At 41.7% G+C, this 7100-nt stretch overlaps 1 protein-coding gene across 1 annotated transcript in view; it reads right to left on the bottom strand.

Annotated features, from left to right (window-relative positions):
- Positions 1–2420, bottom strand: part of AASDH (aminoadipate-semialdehyde dehydrogenase) — a 43747-nt gene extending 41327 nt beyond the window's left edge. Inside the window, exon 1 of the mRNA XM_011961242.1 lies at positions 2275–2420. The gene's annotated coding sequence lies outside the window, so the exon portion shown is untranslated. The remainder of the gene's footprint in view (positions 1–2274) is intronic.
- Between the last annotated feature and the right edge of the window lie 4680 nt (positions 2421–7100).

Genomic DNA, 7100 nt, shown 5'->3' with positions numbered 1-7100 from the left:
GCGGTGGCTCACACCTGTAATCTCAGCACTTTGGGAGGCCAAAGGGGGCGGATCACTTGAGGTCAGGAGTTCAAGATCAGCCTGGCCAACATGGTGAAACCCTGTCTCTACTAAAAATACAAAAATTAGCCACGCAAGGTGGCATGCACCTGTAATCCCAGCTACTCTGGAGGGTGAGGCAGGCGAATCACTTGAACCCAGGAAGCAGAGGTTGCAATGAGGCAGGATGGCGCCACTGCACTCTGGCCTGGGTGAGAGGGCAAGACTCCATCTCAAAATAAATAAATAAATGAAATAAAAATAAAACAAAATGATTAATGTAAATAAACTTTGCTTTTAAATTCCAGTAGGAACTAAACTCAGATGAAAGCAAAATCAATCTTTGACAGAAGAAAAGTAAAAAACCCTATTCCTATTCATTCAGTTCTAGACAACTATATATAAAAACAGTGCTTATTACTCCTATAATATTAGTATTTTACAGAAGTCATACTTGTATAATTGTCAAGAAGTAAACTCTTCATACTGTATATTTTATTTTTAAATTGCCAATAAGTTCATTTAGACTGAAAATGTAATATTACAACTCAATAAAGCAGTATATCAATGCAATGTTCTCTGGGTTTCTTAATGCAGATTATACTAAAAGAAGATTTGAAACAGTATTTCAAGAAAGAAACACTAGGGATCAATGGTAAAAGAAAAACTCACAGTGTTTCCTTGAAGGAAAAGGTTATTTCTTTCCCTCTGTGAACTCTATTTTCCATATTTTAAAGCAAGTAAGACTTACCAAGTAGTCTACTTCAGTAAAGTTTTGTTTGTTTTTTGAGACAGAGTCTCGCTCTGTTCCCCAGGCTGGAGTGCCGTGGCGCCATCTCGGCTCACTGCAATCTCTGCCTCCCAGGTTCAAGAGATTCTCCCACCTCAAGTTCCTGAGTAGCTGGGATTACAAGTGCGCGCTACCACGTCCGGCTAATTTTTGTTTTTATTTTTATTTTTTAAGTAGAGACGGGGTTTCTCCATGTTGGCCAGGTTGGTTTTCAACTCCTGACCTCAAGTGATCCACCTACCTTGGCCTACCAAAACGTTAGGATGACAGGCGGAGCCACCGCGCCTGGCCAAGTCAAGTTTTTTTTTTTTTTTTTTTTTTTTTTTTTTTAATTTGTTCACACCTATTTGAACTGATTTCCTGACTGACTCAATTTTCATTTATATCAACTAATTAACATCAATTAGAAAAAAAAATCCTAAAGAGAGTAAAATGAACCAATAACTGCCAAGACCCATCAGTTTGAAAATGCTGTGATTTCTAAATATAAAGTTTAAACATGTAAGGCAACTTTGGTACTTACATTATTTTTTGTAAGCATTTCTATACATATTAGCTCTTTTTTATGCACAAGATACAATTTTAAGCTTTCCTCAGACATACAATGATCATTATGTAAATATAAGGAAGGCTTTCTGCAGCATGCGCTCAAACGATGAGGAATGAGTTTATTTCGCAACATACAGGTAGAGCGGAAGGGTACCTACACATCTATACGATAATTAAGATGTTTCTTTCCATTTTCCCAATAGTTGCTACAGAGATTTAAGGTAAAATCCATTCTTGTTGTTTCAGGTTTTCATTTTCATTCATGAATCACAAATAACATTCTCTGCAGTAGAGAATACTATACTTAATAATGCCCAAATGTTTGAGACTTTAAAAAGGAAAAAAAAAATAGCAAACTCTGGTAAGCAGATTTTATATGTAAAAGGAATAAATTTAAGATATTTCCTACTGTACAACCGTAGAAGCTGCTATTTAGTCAACAGAGATCTTAAGAATGTCAACAAATTCTACTGGTATGGGGCCTCTCTCTAGGTCACTGGCTGTTTTAAAAATGGATAAATAATCTAGAAACTTTATTTTCCCCATCCACCTGCTTCTTAATTTACGGTATGCAGCGAGTAACAATGCACTTTATAGCTTCCTAAACATTTCTTCACTGCTCTTCGAAACCACTCTAGGGGGTAGCGGAGCGCAGAGCACACTTATTTCCATTTGAATGGAGGGACGGAGGGCCGGAGGCTAGTGACACAGGAGTGTACACACAGGTCAGGGTTAGTCTGCACCACACCAGCACGCCAGACCCCCATGTATCAAATCTGAGGCCAGGCAGTGGTCCTGAAGCTGAGCAAATGTGTGTGGAAGCAGGCTTAGGCCTCGCGGCACTTCGCCTCCCTCACACCGAACCCCGCCGGACACCGCGCCCTGCGGCGACTCACTTAGCAAGTCTCGCGGATTAGGTTTGATCGCATTCGGATCTTTCCCGGACGGCTAGTCGCGGATACTTCTCACCGCGAAGCAGCAGCTACCAGAAGCCGTAAAGCTATCCCAGAGCGAGGCCCCATACGCAAATCTTCCGCGTCGCCATGTGACGTCAGTACGAGCGACCCCAGGCAGGCTGTGTCGAGCTGACCCTGCCTCTCCTGAAGCCGAAGCGCCAACTTGAGAGAAGAGTTCTGTAGGCTTTTTCACTTTTGGTTATCTGCTCTGGCGCTCCTTGGGGTCGCGCATGGTCTCGGACAGGGTTTGCAAGGACTTTGGAGCTGACCAGTTTGTAGCCATAACCCTTTCGTACTTGCCAAGAAACTCTGGGCAAGACTTGAATTTTGAGCCTCAGTATTCTCGTTCATAAGGTGAGAATAAAAACATCACCTAGGGTTGATGTGAAGAGAGATGAAATCATTGTGAAATAGGAGAGTTATTGGCCTTCAACCAATGACATTTTCTGAAAACGTGCTGGAGCTATGGCTGCAGCAGTGACGCCTGCCAACGACGTTCCTGTCATCATGATGCTGACCTTTTAATTGGGAAGCAGATTGAAACGATAAGGAATTTGACAGGAGCATTTATTAGGACCTGTAAAGAAATTAAAGCAGGTCCGAGGTGGAGTTTTGTAAACTATATGCCTGAATACAAGTTTCTGTTTCCAAGGGAATTGTTACAGTTGGAGACATGTCAATTATCACAGTAAGCGTCAAGGGTAGTAACAGTGGTGTTTTAAAGCTACTGTCTGGTGGCAGAGTAATCGGGATTTTTTTGTTTGGGGGGTTTTAGCCGGGGGAGGGATTGCGAATTCAGCTCTGCATCAAAACAGTACGTGAAAAAAAAAGGACGCTATCGCAGCCGTAGTTGTTGGTGACAAGAAAACTGTGGTACGAATCTGAGCAAAAAATATTTCCACATGCCAGCTATACTTTTTCAAGATGTCCCATGGGCTACTCAAACTGACACAGCCTTATTTATGTATTTAGGTTGGAAGTGGGCAAAAGTGTATCTTACCTATGTTTCTATGTTGGGATGACACCATCATCCACCCAGCCAGCCAGTTAACCTTCCCACTTACCCTTTTACATCCGATTAGACCCTGTGTCCTCTAGTTCTCAGTCTTAAGGCCAGCACCCGGCTGGCTACATCAGAATTGCAAGGAGTGATATTTTAGAAGATTCCAAATTCCTGGACTCCATCCCCAGAGGTTCATCCCCTAGTTTTCTAGGAGGGGCCCTAGAACCTGCGTTTTTTAGATGTTCATCGCCATTACTGCCACTTTAGTTCAGGTGTTCTTGGTCAGCTTTTTCCTAAAACGTTTTCAGTTTTGTTTGCCTTTGATTGACTCAAAATTGCTGCCAAAATGATGTTTTATTATTCCAGTATCATCTTCCAACTCTCTGATATTAATAATCTTTTTAAAAGTTTTTCTTCCCTTGCAGTATCTATTTCCCTCAAGTTTCCTTTTTCTTTCTCCTGTTGGTTTTGTGCTCTATCTTTCATAATAAGAGGCTTTCCTAGGATATCTAGTGGTCCTTATCTGCTCATATGTAAGTGGGGGGGATATTTAAAAGTTGATTGGAAGATCTTGAGCCCATAGGACGTTTGTTGAAAATCAAGTGGGAGAGGAGGGGTATGGAGGCTGGGCTATGTCTCAGAATTTAGTACAATTTTCACTTAATTCTCTTATTTTAGGTGCCTGGTGTCTTCCATTACAGAGACCCCGTTTTACTACTGAACAATAAAAAAAGCCTTCAGATCCGCATCCCGCAGGGTCTCCACTCTTGGCTTTGGCGCCCCCCTCCCTCTTTCTCTGTAGAAGGGAGCTTCTTCCTTTCTTCTCCCTTCTTTCTTGCCTTTCTGCTCCTTAAAACCAAAAAAAAAAAAAGCCTTCAGAATAAGGCTGGGGGGGGTGGCATAAAGGATGTAACTCTCCTAAATGAACTTCCAGTCCTTTTAGTTACCCTCTTCACTTCTACTTCCTGAAGACAGTTTCTGAGCTTTTTAGGGGTTTCTGTGATACAAATAGAATTGCTTGTTGGTTTTGCTCACTGGGGGTTTACAATTCAGCTTTTTCGAGTCAACTGAGCCCTTTGCTGTTGATTCCAGAATTTTATTTCCATTATTCCTTTTCCTTAATTACCCTCAAGAGTTTATGACTTTAAAAATCCTGTTACTGTCATTTTCAGGGACTCTTAGGGAGCAAATGTACAACAGTATGTTTAAGACAGCATTTTTACCTGATAATCCAGGGTTATCATTCTAAAACATATACTAGATCAGTCATAGCATTCTTCTGCTATGAGAATAAGAAGCTTCAATGATCCCTTGTTGCCTGCATAACACTCGGACTGTTCAGCAAGGTAAACAAGAGAGCTCATTTTCTTTCTAACTCGCTCTCTCACAGCAGGCCACAGCTCCCCCTCCCATCTTCCACATTCCCCATACCTGATACTGTAAACTCTAGTCATAATGAGAGAATAGTAAGAGTTCTGAGCATACAAAGTCCTTATCATGTTTCCACACCTGTGTTTTGGCTGGGCTCAGGCTGAAATACCCTTCTTTCTCCATGCCTGCTTGATGAAAATATAGCTTACACATCAGGTCTTCAGCGATGCCTTTCTTCAAGCCCTGAGGAATAATTTATCCAGACTTCTCCGAACTCCATCCCATGAACCCACCATACTCTTGGGAGGGGTCATTTGTCATGGGACCTGCAAATTCTGGGTTTGCCAAGAACGTAAGGTCCCAACTGCTCTTTACCTAGGTCATTTTTCAGGGTTGTTTGGGATGATCCGTTTCATAGCTCAAGTATTCTTCCCAAAGAGTAGGCTTGCTTCCACTTAACTACAAAAGTAGTGAATCCCCCAAACTCAGTGTTCCTCTCCTATAATGTAACCCACTGACTGCATGTGCAGACATCCATGGAGGCCCATCTTCACCATCCAGGTGGGACTTGGGGGACATGGAAAACTGGCATAAACATGAAGTTCTGACTTCTGCTTTTGCCATAAATTACAAAGTTCTTTGTCACTCAGGAATCCAAGTTTACTGCCATAAAACAGATAACAGGCTATCTTATTAACTTTGAAATAGGTTTCAATTCCAGACCCTTCCCAGACAGCGACATATATTTCTTACAGCATCAGTTGTTATTGTTGCTGCATTATTTCCAAATCTGACCTCCTATACTAAATAGCATCCTTATAGCAGGGATTCATGTCTTATGTGCTTGTTTCCCAAACCATCTTTTTTTTTTTTTTTTTTAACTCTGCTCCATTCACTTACATTGTTCCAGTTGCAGGGAAATATCAAATGCCCACCCTGTACCCTGCTGATACTTTGTACCTTGACTGGCACTACTCTACTTACTTTAGGGCTCATCTCTCAGTTGTCAATGTCATTGTTTCCTTTAAAAAAAGTTCAAAAATAATTTGGAAAATCATTGACCCTACTTGAAAACAAGGTTAGGTAGGTCCTCCTGTTATGTGCTCTTGTAGCACATTATCACAGTTGGGATAATAAGGCATTGTGTGATTTACTCTAACAGTGTTCAGCTGCTCAGAAGGCAGAGAGCAAATTAGTGGGTTTTTCAGGCTTGGTGTTTTGACAGGTATTAGTCTGTTCTCACATTGCTTCAAGTAAATATCTGAGACTGGCTAATTTATAAAGAAAAAAGGTTTAATTGACTCAGTTCCACATGGCTGGGGAGCCCTCAGGAAACTTAAAATCATGGTGGAAGGCACCTCTTCACAGAGCACGAGGAAAGAACAGCCAACTATGAAAGTAGAATGGAAGGCCAGGAGTGGTGGCTCACACCTGTAATCCCAGCACTTCGGGAGGCCGAGGTGGGCGGATCATGAGGTCAAGAGATCAAGACCATCCTGGCCAAAACGGTGAAACCGTCTCTATGAAAAATATAAAAATTAACTGGGCATGGTGGCACATGCCTGTAGTCCCAGCTACTCGGGAGGCTGAGGCAGGAGAATCACTTGAACCCAGGAGGCGGAGATTGCAGTGAGCCCGAGATTGTGCCACTGCACTCCAGCCTGGCGACGGAGTGAGACTCCATCTCAAAAAACAAAACAAAACAAAACAAAACTCCTCACTCTTTGCTTTCACAATAACAAGCGTGGTAAGGGTGGTGTCAGTCCATAAGTTAGATAGGCAGTTGCTAGGCAGATGTCCTTGCAGAAGTATGTGTGTATGTGTGTGTTCAGATTGTGGTGGCCTGTGCAGGTTGTAAATTTTTGTAGTCTTTTGATAGTTCTTGTTATCAACCATATGTACATGAGAACCCTTCCCCTTCATGGCCTTTCCTGGCTCCGTTTATCAGGGTTTTAATACAAGTGACTCCATTTTCAATTTGACAACTTTCACATTTCCTCTTTTGATCAAGGTCTTTCTCAAAAGCATCACTGATCAATCATCCTATATGTAGGTTTTGATGTCTCTTGGTGCCAGTCTGCCCCCATGTTGAAGGGAGTCATTGGTAACTAAGAATTAGCATCAAAATCCTTTAGCCACATTTGAGCAACAAAAGAGGTTTGGAGGGAGTGGATCTCAAGCTAAGTCTACCTGGAGTCCATTGTTAAGTTCAATTTTGTCTCTTCCACAGGCACTGGCTATCATCTCAAAGTGCTGGGAGAGCATTATTCTGTTAGGAGTTGCATTTCTATGCAAATTTGACAAGAAACAGGTATAAAGTTCTTAAAAAAAATACAAAGTAACTATCTCAGCATAATAGTTTTGAGCCATGAACCTAGGCTTAAAGGCAACC

Source organism: Colobus angolensis, unplaced genomic scaffold, assembly GCF_000951035.1.
Source record: "Colobus angolensis palliatus isolate OR3802 unplaced genomic scaffold, Cang.pa_1.0 Scaffold54, whole genome shotgun sequence".
Lineage (NCBI taxonomy): Eukaryota > Metazoa > Chordata > Mammalia > Primates > Cercopithecidae > Colobus > Colobus angolensis.
Note: the sequence above shows the minus strand (reverse complement) of the source record. Positions and strands in the feature narration are given on the sequence as shown.